Source organism: Cyprinus carpio, chromosome B18 (genome assembly GCF_018340385.1).
Source record: "Cyprinus carpio isolate SPL01 chromosome B18, ASM1834038v1, whole genome shotgun sequence".
Classification (NCBI taxonomy): domain Eukaryota; kingdom Metazoa; phylum Chordata; class Actinopteri; order Cypriniformes; family Cyprinidae; genus Cyprinus; species Cyprinus carpio.
The window spans coordinates 15,075,967-15,090,485 of record NC_056614.1 but is presented as its reverse complement, the minus strand read 5'-3'; positions in this window follow the sequence as shown (position 1 = coordinate 15,090,485).

Here is a 14,519-nt window from a genome sequence, read left to right as displayed (position 1 = left end):
GTTCGTTCCCCCGCTTCGTGCGGATCTTTTGGGCAGGTGTGAATACAGCAATTGCTGTATTTTGGATCATGCTGATGATTTAGAGGCCTAAGAATTCATGATACAGTAGGCTTCATAGGGTTAAGGTTTCATTTTTTAAGTATTGTACTGAAACTTATTTTATTATTATTATTTTATTTACCATGTTCAGATGCCAAACAACAATTACAATAATTCCACATAATACTGATGTGAATTTTTGTGTAAATATTTTTTTTTATTATTATTATTATTATTTTTCAATTGTACAAATATTTTACTCTTAAAGGCTCTTCATGGAGATTAGAAAATATTATTTAAAGTTTTTTAAAGAGATACAGAATAAGAAATTCAATAAAGACCCGTTGTAGATCTTCTTCTTTCTCACCATGAAGTCCTTTTTGACTCTTATTGAGATCTGTATTTTTAAGCCGTCACATTGTTATCAGACCTTTCCATTTATCTGTTAGTTGGCTAATATTTAGTATAGGACATCTATGAAAGGTTTACCTGATCTTGATGTGATGTTCCTGAAAATTTTTGCTGCAATAATGCTGTTTTGTCTATAGTCAGCTATTTTTACTTAACTGTGCAGCCCTGTGCAGTGTATTTAATGGTCATTTTGTGGCACCTGCAAAGACCTTGTTGAGTTGCACATATGTTTTTTTGCTGACGTGGTCATTCCTTGATTCTAACAGACTCACATTTATTTGAGTTTTTTTCTTTCAGGGTGATGAACAATTGGATGTTTATCGATCCCTGTTCTATGTGCAAAACAGCTTTGTCAGGCCAGGTGCAGTCAGTTCATTTCTTCTGTCTGAGGAACAATTTATACCATAATTCCTGCTGGATAAATCTTAGTTCTCAGCTGCCAAGGAAAACCAGATGAAAGCTGTTAATGCAGGGTGGCTTTGGAAACAAAAACGCTTCTCCATAAAGGTGTGGATTTCTTTCTCTGGATTTTTCCCCCTCAGTTTCAGCTCTCTTTCATGCTTATTTTCCTTGTCAGGCTCACAGCTGGACAGATGCTTCAAGTCACACCTCACCCTTCAGTCACAGAAAATACATATTCTCTTTGTGATATTTTCCAGATTTCACTTTTGAAGAATGCTAAATTATGACAGACTCATAATTACATTGAAAAGTAAGCAGAGAGCATAATATTACATTTTAAAGACCGACAGAATGAAATGGAATTAAATATTTGCTCAATGTGCAATAAAACAGCTCAGCTTTAATTTACAAGTTAATGAATTCACAAGAATATGTGTGTGTGTGTGTGTGTATATATATATATATATATATATATATATATATATATATATATATATCTATATATATATATATATATATATATATATATATATAGGCAAAATTTTGTATTTTCATTTAACTCTTGATATACTAAAATAACCAAGACAATTACAACTGCAATAAAAATAAATGAAATAACAACAACAACAATAATAATAATAATAATAGTGGAAAAACACAACAAAATTACTAACATTTTAACTATAATTAAAATTATAAGAGAATATATATTTAAAAAAAACGAATTCATTTAATATAAATTATTAAACAATTGTGAACTAACAATGAAAAACTATTTTATTAATAAAAACAAATGTATTAATAGCAATTATTAATATAAGAAATATATTACTTTACAAAACACTTAGGGTTAATTCATGCAACTCGACATGTTAAAAATAAATGCAGAAATAAAGATTAAATGTACTATTAATTAAGGTTTTTAAATGCATTGATAGTTCATAATACACAATGCATATAAAATATATAAATGACCAAAAAAGAAAAAAAAAAGAAACTCATAGTAAAATGTTACACTGTTTATTTTAACTTCCCAAGAACATTTCTTCAGCAGTTTGGGTCGGTATGCATTACATAGAAATATGTTCCCGTACTACAGAGCAGTAACTAAACAACAATGTACAAGGTGGAAAAACTTTCAGAAACAGTTCAACCTATTCTAATTCAGCCAAAACTGAGCACGATATGCGGTAAATAACATAATAAGTCCCCATAAGCACAACCCCAGCTGTGAGAGCAATGCAGCAATTTGTTAAGAAGATGACATGGTTAATGAGAACCACTTGCTGCTGGACTCCATAAATTCTGGGGAGGGGGGGGGGGTAATTTAGCTCATCCTCTGAAGTGCTTGGAAAACATTCGTTGCACGTCACGCTGACAGCCGCTAAAGTTCCTGCCATCCCAGATGTGCCCACACAGCTGTGAAGCAAATGTTCACCGGAACCTGTTGAACCGGCATTTAAAAAAAATATATTTTGTGTGTAAGTGTGATAAAGAAATGTGTTTATTGTTTGTAATTTGTTTGTGGAAATAGTGTATATTTGTGTATCATGTTGCATGTAGATGCTTGTGTTTGTGAAGCGACATGTCTTTGGCTCAGTGGTCTTGATGGAAAGGCACAAAAGGCATCTGTCCAGAGTTGTGAGCAGTCCTTATCACAGCAAACTCAATCTTAAACAGTGTGGTTAACAATAGCTTTCATACACACTGTGATTTCTCTTTCTCACTCACTTTTCTTTGTTGCATTGTGTCTTTTCTGTTTACGTATATGATAGCCACATATTGAATACACAGACATGGAGCTCTGCATCACATTCACAGGTTTTCCCACTCAGCACTACACTTTTCCCACGGTGGACATCAGGGCAGTTGCACAAATCAATGTCAATGACGTGTCTATGACAAGAAAATTACAGATCTTTTAAAACTCTTGTTTAACACATGTGTCAAGTTAGAAATGTACTCCTTGTATTCATTTTGCAATGAAATATAAATAAATAAATAAATAAAAATAACCTGCCAGGACAGTATCCATTAACTTTACTGATATTTCTGTTAACCCTACAACACAACCCAATGCAGTGGAAAATTCAAAATATGGTAAAAAAAAAAAAAAATCTGTAAAAAAATCCATATGGAAAATTAATTCATATTAATACAGTACATTGGGCTCTGTATATATATATATATATATAGATATATATATATATATATATATATATTGGATCATGTGGTGTACATATGAGTGCTTTTTTTCAAAAAAGGGCTTTAAATATATTTTCAAGGTTATTAATTTATAAATAACATTACATATTTACATTTGTATTATTACCTGATATTTTAAGATATTGACCTAAGCACATGCAGTTATTGTATGACATTTTACAATCAGTTTATGAACCATGCAAGACAATTCTGCCATGATGCTGGCTATACTTAACACTCTCTGATCCCACACAACCCCAATGTCATGGTGCAGATAAGTGTACAAAGCAGCGGTGACATGAGAGGCCAAACATGGAGGAGGTTATCAGCGCCGGGCATGATAGATAGATTAGCCACTCTGAGGATGGACACAGGATCCAGGCACATGTCTCTCATCATTGCTGTAGAGATGCTCCACAGTCAGGCCTGTTTGGGGCCTCTGAACTCAGATCAGATAAACACTCTGCTGATGGGGACTTTACTGGCTTTGCTGAAAACCAACTGGAGGTGTTCTTTTGAGAGTGTGTTTGCACAGCCATGTTCAGCAGAGATATCCTGTCATGTCGTGCTAAGCTGTGAATGGGGGCTCTGTTTCATGCAGTTTGTACATTCACTCAGTCTTTGCTGACCCTCTGGCATCAGTGGAACTGGCTTGAGCCCTCAGACTACCATTCACGGTTATTTGTCTTGAACATTCCTCTTAAAACATTGGCACACACTAAAGCTCTGTTCCAAAACCCAGAATGCTGCCTCCAGCCTACACAGACAGCTCACTAACTGTCAAGAAACCTCGTAAGTGACTGATATGGAATGCTCTACAAAGGCAGAAACTCTGTGTGAGAGGAACAATGCGATACTCCAGTACATGGATCTTCTGTGGTGGATGGTGTTACCGCAGGTTCTTGCCACACGTTACAGTTCACATTCAAAAATAAATAAATAAAAGCTACATTTTAAATATCATCAACCAAAGCTAAAGTTAAAAGGCAAAAATTCTATTAAATTCTACATAAAAAAAATGTAATGTACACCACCATTCAAAAGTCTGGGGTGAGAGAGTGAATATTTTTATTCAGCAAGGATACATTAAATAGATCTAGAGTGAAATTAAAGACATTCATAATGTTACAAGATTTATGTTTCAAATTAATGCTGTTCTTTTGAACTTTCCATTCATCAAAAAATCCTGAAAAAAAAAAAACTGTCATGATTACAAAAATATTAAGCAGTACAACTGTTTTCAACACTAAAAATAATAAAAAGTATGAGCAAATCATCATACTAGAATGATTTCTTAAAAATCATGAATCAGGTGATACAGAAGTCTGAAATTCAGCTTTTGCCATCACAGGAATAAATTACATTGTAAAACATATTAAAATAAAAATCAGTAAATTAAAACAATCATTTACAATTTTACTGTTTTTACTGTGTTTTGTAAAAATAAATGCAGTGGTGAGCATAAGAGACGTCTTTAAAAAATAAATAAATAAATAAATAAATAAAATAAAACTTTCGAACGGTACTGTACATGACTGCATATGACTCTGTACATAAACAATGAATATTTAAATTTTATTTATTATTATTTATTTATTTTTTAATGTAGTCATCATCTTAACAGAATATGCATACATTCATTTAATACTATACGCATGTTTGGCCATACACATATATAAATTAATATACATGTTACACAAGCAAGCTTAAAAATTGTCGCTTCATAATTATTGTAGTTGATCCTGTATAGGGTATGGAGTTTATTTTGTTTTTGTTTTTTTGGCTTGTCGCAGTGCATTCTGGGATTGTCTTCTCCACGTAGGATGCATGCAATGCAACTTAAGAAGAAAAGCAGCGTTGTTTTATCATATTAGATACATTTGAAAGTTCTGTTATGACGTCATTGGCAGGCGACACAATGACACTATGGACACGGTCCGTGTCACTAGTTAAAATTGCTTATTTCTCTCGATTTAAACATTCTTCGAAACATTTGGGATAATGTAAGTACACAAGTCAGCAAAATATATAACACTGTTTTAGTGGGTTTTGCTAAAACTTGCTAAAGTTTATTTTACCTTCCCCTAGCAGCACCTGGCCTGCCACCCTGATTCAAACACTCTCACCATCTCTGCAGAATCCTACCAAGTGGCAAATAAATTTGAAGCCTAAATCTCGCCCAGAGGCCAGCTGTTTCAAAGTTTCATGATACATTTTTCTCACATCATGTCTCGGCTAATTTCTGGCTGATGAACGCCTGAAGTGCTCCGTCCACAGCTCTAGAGAGGAGAAGAGATGATGGGAGAGGGGGGAGACGTCCAGATGCCTGCGCTTACACCCATGGCTTCCTCATTCCAGCCATCTGCCTGTCCTCCAGGGCCACTGCAGTGACTGAGACCTGGCCTGTGTGTGGAAGACCCTCTCAGCACTGCAATGAGTGAGTGAGAACAGGCTGCTAGAGATAAGGACACGAGTCGAGAGGAAGCAATGTGATAGCATGAATGTGTTTAACTCACACTCTCTCTCTGTTTTCGCCTTATTATCTTTGGCCTGCTTACTTTCTCTTTCATTTCTTTTTTATGCATAGGTTTGTGTATGCCTTCGCCTATCTTTGTATGTGTGTGTGCGCATACAGTATATCTTTATGTGGAAGGTGATGAGTGAGAAGCAGGCCCATGGGAGATCACCTCACCTCAGAGATTGCTTATTGCCTAGCAACAGACCCCTTAGGGCCTGAGAGGGAACTGAGAAGGGAAAGTCAATCCGCTTTTTAAAAGCAAGGAAAATATGTGTGTATTAATATGTTGGTACTAGTTACTGAACTCAAACTTTTCAAGAAAATAGTCTTAAAAATTTTTAAAAACCATATCAAGACCTAAGACCTTGGTCTGTTTTGAAGTAGATTTTCTATTCTCTTTATAATGGACAGTTTAATTTGCTATTAACCCATATTTCAATCTTTGTGTATACTCTATTTATATATATATATATATATATATATATATATATATATATATATATATATATATATATATATATATATATATCATTATAATAAAACAATATATAATATATATTTTTCTTTAATGTTACCATTACTGTATGTATTTTATCTATATGCTAACCTCCTCTGTGTTTGGTACATGGCCACGCATGGGTCTCTTCCCTTCCAGTGGTCTTCACATCAGCTATTATTCAAATCCATCCTTCCATCCACAAATCAAAATAAAAGACAACATCACCTCATCAACAACAAAAGAATTAGCTTCAAACAAAACATTTGATTTGATAATGCTGTTTCCTATTTTCATTTTTCCTATTTTTTCATGTTTCTGGTATGTCTAAAGCTTCACGGTATTGTCTTTGTGCTGTACTGAGTGCAATGTTTTTGGAGCATTTGAACGGCATATAATAGCTCAATTATGGTGTGCACTATTTTCCTGCACTTTTTCACCATCTGCACAACATATTTTCTTTATGCCAATTTCTGTCCAAACAGACACACATTGCAAGCAAGCGAGAGAGATCCTGAGCTCATTTCAGCCATGTAATGAGACAAATGATTGTCTTCCCGCTAGACAGTGCAGAGGACGTTTGCGGACACGGCAGGTGCAGCTGCGCCTGAAATTGCTTTGTTTAAACTTGGCAGGTCAAAATGGAGATTTTAGAAAGGTTGCATCCTGGGGCAAGTGCAAGTGAGCACCACGGAAACACTGCAGACAGTTTGCACATGTGGGATCTGTGTATGTGTGTGTGCGTGAAATCAGAGCTGGTGTGTTTGACCTGAGCCTAGGATGAAAATAGCGCAAAGACTGTGGCACAACAGTCTAATCAACTGAGCTTTTAATAATTTAGTGTGTTATCTTCATACGCCATGAGCTTTGATGTAGAACGCTGAGTTGTTTGTTTATCCATGTCCTTGCCTCCTTGGCTGTTAGAAAGAGGTCTGGAAGGAACACTTTGCTGAGAACTTTTTAAGTTGCATTTCTGTGGTAAACAACTTCAATGATTTATAACTGGAGTCGTGTAAATGATACCAGCAATAATCATAATTAATTGCAGGCTTATTTCATTACAACACCCACCTCGTTCTCTCAAAGTCAGGCTATATTAAAACAACCTAGTCAGCAACTTCATACTAACTTGGAAAAGTCATATCTGCAAATGGAGAGAGCACTTTAAAACATAGAGTATGTATTAACATCTACTGTAGAAAATGTATGAATGCTGGACTGGTCTGAAGTAGTTGCACATGGACGCTGGAAAGCAAACATTTGCACTGCAAAGGGTTAAGATGACTTCATGCAAATTTCAGTCTTTTGGCGTTCATGCCAAAATCTTTCAACAATGATGATTTTATTTGAATTCCCACGGGAGAAAAACTCCAGCATTCTGACTGCAGCTCATGAACATTCACAGCTGAGACAAGGAGACGCTTCCCATTAGTCACATTTACAGTTTAGAGCAGAGTAGTTGAAACCTGGACATACATGAGCCAAACCATTTTGGCATGTACATTTATCAATCATGACATTACATAAACAATAAATTAATTAAGAAATTGATGTACTTTTTAAATCTCCAGTTATCAGGTTTTTTTTAAATCTTAATTTCATGTCAGTTTTCAGAGCATTAACCTTTTTTTTCTCTCTTTTTGTTTTGTTCCATTTGGTAAATGCAGTTTGTTTGTTTGTCTAAAATGATAAAACCAAACAAATAACTAAAAAAAATATATATTTTTTTTTGTTAATTCAAAACAACAAAACAAAACACACAATAAAACAAACAACAATACAAAACTAAACAAAAACAATTTGTCAGTGTGGTTAAAAAAAAACTCAAAACACTGATTAAGAGAATGACTTTTGCAGTGTAGCATAAGAAGCGGATGGAGCTTTCATTCTGCACTCTCAGAAAAAAAAGGTACAAAAGCTGTCACTTTTCAAAAGGTACACTTTTGTACATTTTAGGTATTGAAATGTACACTTTAGGTAGTAGTGTGTACCTTTAAGGTACCAGTAGAGACCCTTTAAGTACAAAGGTGTACCTTTGGAATAGGTATTGCCCCAGAGGCAGCTTTTGTACAGAGTGCAGAGTGTGTGAAGAAAATGCAACTGAGTCATTCCACAAAACCGGTACAATTTGAGTCCCTCTGACCTTTTTAAGTGTATTTTATCTATTGGGTCACCAAAATCTATTTTTAAAAGCTTTTTGTATTAATTAAAATGTCTCCTTTAATAAGGATTAAAAACATGACATACATTTTATCTTTATATTAGAAATTATCTTGTTTTTCACTATGTTATTCACTACATTTAGAGCAGTGGCCATTTTGAGCAAAAAAAAAATCACAACCCCATCACACTCAACCCCTTTACTTATTTGATCATAACAGGGATGTGAGATTGTTATGGGATTGTGTTTTTTACACTTTGGTTCTTAAGTTATCCAGTAACTTAAATGAATTATTAAATTTGATCAAGAGTCTTATACCACATGCATATGTTGAATGTTAAAGCTGTGTGTGTGTGCACATGTGTGTTCTGCCTAGATTTTCACATCTCAGTGTTAAGTAAACTGCTCTGAAAGAATGTTTGATTTAATGATATTAATTTAAACAGCTACAGACATCTTTGAGTTTCATGCATGGCTGCATGCCTAAATGCTGTTCCTGAAAAAAGGGAGAAATACCTGCAGAATTAACGCCTGAGATGGAGAATATATGTATAGAGGCAGGGGGAAAAAAAGGAATCAATGAGTAAAGTGAAAGACAACAGCTGCTGAAGCATAGAAAGTGGAAAGCAGCTTACAAAAGAAGTGTGACCAGAGCAATATTTTTCTTTAGTATAATTAAATCCAGATAGCACTGACTACGCCACCTTGGGAATTGCACCCAACGGAATATGAAAGGAACCCAGGTTCGGTGGTGCAGTGAAAAGACAGAGTCGCTTCATCCAATAAACAAATGAATTTTATTTAAAAGGAAAAATGTCCTATGAACATCATTTAATCATAGTGTAAATTAAGGCAAGTTTATTAGGACAACACTAAGGTTTACAATGTTAAAAGAACATTCCTCCAGATATACATGATTTACAGTACTGAATCACAAACTAAATAAAGAAAAAAATACTATACTGCTCCCATAAAACAAAGCACACACACAAAAAAAATAATAATAAATTAATGGAAACTGCAAGGCTAAAGCTTACTTTAGGGGTGGCAAGCTAGCTGGAAACAATTGTGCTCTCAACCACTTATGTGTACACAGCAAACAAAATAGGAAGAGATGCTCAAACCCTGGTGCTCCAAACTCACAGTAAATGTGTGCACCCAGGTGACTAGCCTCCCCCTCGGTGCACTCAGCCTTGACTCGAACCAAAACAAGAAAAATTAGTAAGTTAGGTGAAATACAAAATCGTCACGATCACATCGGGCACAAATATAATGATAACACACTGCTAAATAATTACACCACACGGCCACTACAGCCCAAAACACACTGGTCAAACCATTTCCACACAAAAACAAAACCCAAACCATAAAAAAACAGAACACAGAGACTACTGAAATTATGAACTCCTAAGAAAATAATCCATCCACGAAAGACAAAAAGAAAAAAAAAACTATTCATGAAAAACAGCAGCACGACCTGAGTTAACCATCACATGGTACGCAGGCAACACACGAAAAATCACAATATCTGGATGCACTCGCGAATGTTCTAAAAGCTTCCAATCAGTGCTTGACGCAACTCCTAGGGCACGCTGCCAAGACGGTTACAGCAATCACGAGACTGCAATAACACTGGAAGTGGGGCGGGTATGACAAAGCCTAAGTTCTAGGGCTTCCAATCTACACGCTTAAATACACCTGCCCTAATTACCTCATCCACCCATTCCCATATAAGGGTAAAGACTGCAGAAAAAAAAGGAAAATCCCCTACTGCTACATTCCATCACCCCCCCTTCTTTTATCGGCGCCCCGTCGATAAGTCAACTCAAATATGAACCTTAAGGACAGGATTGACACCTCCATGCCACCACACTAGTGGCATTTCCTTCACCCTCTTATCATGATGGTACTTGCGGCGTGCAGCAGCACTTGCTAGCCTCTCTCTAGCACCATCGAATGCGACCTGCAGTCGGGCCTCATGTTCTCTAACCCAATCATGTACTATACCAGCCCCCGACTCCCACACTCTGCCCAACAAGAAGTCGACCGGTAGCTGGGGATCTTGACCAAACATCAAAATCTCTTTCTTGAGGCCGGTAGGGTGCGCAGCAAATTATGCATCGTCCTATTAAAACGCTCACATTGACCGTTGCCAGCAGGATGGTACAGTGTGGTACAGTGTGGTACGCGACCGGGTAATTCCATACAAAGCTGTTGGATCAGGTTGCCCTCTAAACTACGACCCTAATCGGAGTGGAGGCGACTAGGCACCCTGAACTTACAGAACCACTCCGTCACGAGAACCTGGGCCACAGTAGAGGCCCTCTGGTCCCGGGTAGGTATAGCCACTGTAAACTTACTAAAAATGTCTGTCACAACAAGCACATTTTCCAGGCCATTGTGTGAAGGCTCCAAGACGGTAAAGTCCATGGCCAAAATCTCATTGGGCCGTGAAGCCAAAAGGTGTCCCATGAAACTAGGGGTAGCGGGATTCATATGCTTCGCTACTTGACACCGCTCGCACTCTTGGCACCAGCGCTTCACTTCTGCAGCCATTCCCAGCCAAAAGCAGCATTGACGGACCAAGTCCATAGTCCGTTCTACGCCCTGATGCCCATGATCATGGTGCAACTGGGTAAGTACATCTAGCTTCAAAACTGCTGGTAGAACTACTTGAAATACCTCCTCACCCCCATTAGGTCGAAGGGTGTGACGGTGTAATACCCCATCCATCTCCACCAGACGATCCCAGTGCCGTAGTAACGCCAACGCCTGGGTGGATAATGCTTGATGCCTCACTAAACTAGGGTACATCTTCTGCTTCCGAAGAGTCCAGATAGCTCGAATATCCGGGTCTGACCACTGCAGAGAGCATATATCAGAGACAGAATGATGGGGTAAAGCAAAGATGGCCGTTTGGATTACCTGAGGAGCTGGTACAACTTTGGTCTGCTGCAGAGATTCTGGAACAGAGGTGGTGGTATTCTCTGGGCCATACTGTTGGGATAACGCATCAGCGTTCCTATTTATTCTGCCAGACCGGTATCGAATTTCGTAATCAAAGCATGACAGTTGGGCCACCAATTGCTGCTCCGTTGCTCCCAATTTAGCAGTGGCAAGATGACTCAAGGGATTATTGTCAGTGTAAATTATGCACTTTTGCCCCAAGAGATACTCAGGGAACTTTTCGGTGACTGCCCACTTCAAAGCCAAAAACTCCAATTTCATTGAACTGTAGTTAAGCATATTGCGTTCAGGGGGGTGGAGACCACGACTTGCATAGGCTATAGGCCGGACTTTGCCGTCCTTTTCTTGTGACAGAACTGCTCCCAAGCCACTATGGCTAGCGTCCACTTCAAGGATGAAAGGTAATGCAAAATTGGCATAAGCCAATACTGGAGTGGAGGTGAGTTTAGCTTTTAGTCCTTCAAAGCTCTGCTCACAGGCCTCTGTCCAGGCCACAGCGAAGTCCCGTCCCATCCCTTTCCGCGCCTTCGTACCAGCCAATTCTGCTACTAACTTATGTAGGGGTGCGGCCATTTTCGCAAATCCCTCCACGAAGCGACAATAGTAGCTGGTAAAGCAGAGGAACGAACGCAGTTCTGCCACCTGGCTTGGACGTCGCCACCGGGCCACTGCCTCGATTTTCCTCAGATCCATGGAAACACCAGCACTGGAGATCACATGTCCCAAATAGCCGACCTCCTGCTTTAAGAAGGTGCATTTCTCCAACTTGGCTTTGAGTCCTTCCTTTTCCAGTCGGCTTAATACTCCCTCTAATCGCTCCAGATGCTGTGAAATGGAAGAGGAGAAAACCACAACATCATCAAGGTAAAGTAACAGAGATTGACAATGCTGTTCCCCGAAAAAGCGTTGCATGAGGCCCTGGAATGTACTCGGGGCGTTGCAGAGGCCGAAAGGCATACAGTTGAACTCAAATAATCCAAAAGGAGTACAAAAGGCTGTCTTAGCTTTGTCCTACTCGGCAACAGGAACTTGGTTGTAGCTGCTGACTAAGTCGAGGTTAGAGAACCACTTGGCCCCGGACAGGGCATCCAACGATTCTTCAATATGTGGCAACGGAAAAGCATCTTTACGAGTCTTTTGATTTAATTGGCGGCAGTTCACGCAAAGGCGAAGGCTACCATCCTTTTACACACCAGAACAATGGGGGACGCATAGGGACTGCAGCTCTTCCTAATGAACTGCGCCTCAAGTAGTTGGTTAATATGGGCCTTAGCAACCTCGTACTCCGATGGTGGCAACCGCCTATAACGTTGCCGGACAGCCACGTCATCTAACAGTGGGATTTCATGGGATATAAGGCTGGTACAGCCCAAATCCCCCTCATGAGCTGAATACACTGCCTGGTACTCAACCAGCAATGTCCTAACCCATTGGGCCTCCTCCCTCCTAAGATTAGATAAGTCCAGGGCATCTATTTGGCTCCGAACTGAGCTGGAGGATGAACCAAGGACTTTAATAGCCCTCAACTCAGCTACTCCCTCAGGCAAACTGACCACATCCACCCCACGCAGATAACCTAGCTGGGTGCGAGCATGAAGCAGAACATCAGTAGTGCCAACATTTACAACAGGAACGTAAACTGTACCCCCAATCACCTGAACTAAAGAGGGAGATGCCAGCAATCCACCAGGTAGGCCAGAGTCAAGAGGCTCAAATAAGGCAGTACTACCAGACAGGTGATCTGAACATGTTGCCTTGACAAACTTTGTCACACCCCCTGGAATACGCTGAACCCTCCCCTGACTTAGTTTAACAACACTCTTCACATCAGGTGGTGGGGGGGGGGCTCAACACCTGCCCGATAACACTGTTGCAAGGCTTGGAACACATGACCAGGTGCCTGAGACACGGTTGGTAGCTCAAATAAAGCAGGCCCATGTTGAATAAACAAAAGTTCATAGCATTTGCTAATTACATTCATTCCAAGGACCCCCGGGACACTAGCACCACCAGGAGGGTCTTTTACTACCAGTATGCCGCAACCAGGTATGTCCCTACCACACAAGAAAACATCTAATTCTAGATAGCCCAAATAAGGAATTGTAAGGGAAACAGGTCAATTTAGCTCAAAGGGAATCATTTAAGATTTTAAAGGGAATTTGAACAGAATCACTGTTTCACAGCTGATCACTGAAACGGCCAGCGATTCACTGAACGAGCCGTTTTAACATCAAATCTGCGCTGGATATTAATATCCAAAGTATAGTAAAAACACTATTAATTAGCACAGTAACAAGATCGGCAGTTTAAGACATTAACTTGTAAGCACAAAAACACAAGATACTTCTCTTTTCAATATGAATAAGGCTTTATTAGATAAATCTAAGACATATAAACTAATCTAACACATAAGCACACACACTCACACATTCACACAAGTTGCAGGAAGATAGAACATTAGGAAAGAATGAGTTTAAGAGAATGAAAATGTGAAATCCCAAGTTTACAGCAATACGTGAAATTGCATAGACATGAACAACCATCAGTCACTTAACCCTTTCGCACGTGAGTTTAAAATATTCAAGCTGAGACTCCGGCGTGAGTTCTTTTTCAGGCGACCGTTAATTAGAGTGTACCGCCTTATTGTTTCCATGGCGACGCGTCATGCTTGTCATGTGACACACCAAAGCCAAAATAGATCTGTATGACACATGGATCGCTTTTATTTCGTTTTCCCTGTTTTATTCTAAATATTCACAAACATGCTCACTATATTATGGTATATCTGATATTCCGATTCTGAAATATGTGCAAGTAAATATATTTGGTAGTTTAAACACTTTTATATCGACCGTGTTAGTTAATCTATACCGGGTGATGGGCGCCGCCATGTTAGTTCGCGCTGAATCCGAGGTGTGGGATTTACAGCACGCAAATTCATCCTTTCCTCCCGAAACACGTTAAAGTAGGTCTCTGCTAAACTAGGAGAAGGGCAGAGTAAACGTTATAGTTACCTACACAATCTCTATATGATATCAATAAAAACGTAGTCAGATTATATTTGTAAGGGTCATTATTGCCTTTTCCCATAGACATCAGCGTGTATTTTACAAACTGCAAATGTATTTTTTTGCTAGTACTTATGTGTTTTTAAATATCTGAAACCTAAAATAAGCATTATATGGTTGAAAATATTTGTGATAATATGTCCAGCGCTCAGCGCGTCTGATCTGGCTCTGCGCCAGCCAAAGCGCGAAAGCGGATTTAAATTCAGCAGTTGATGACGTGACGCACTGAAAGTTCTAATCACACCGGTGATC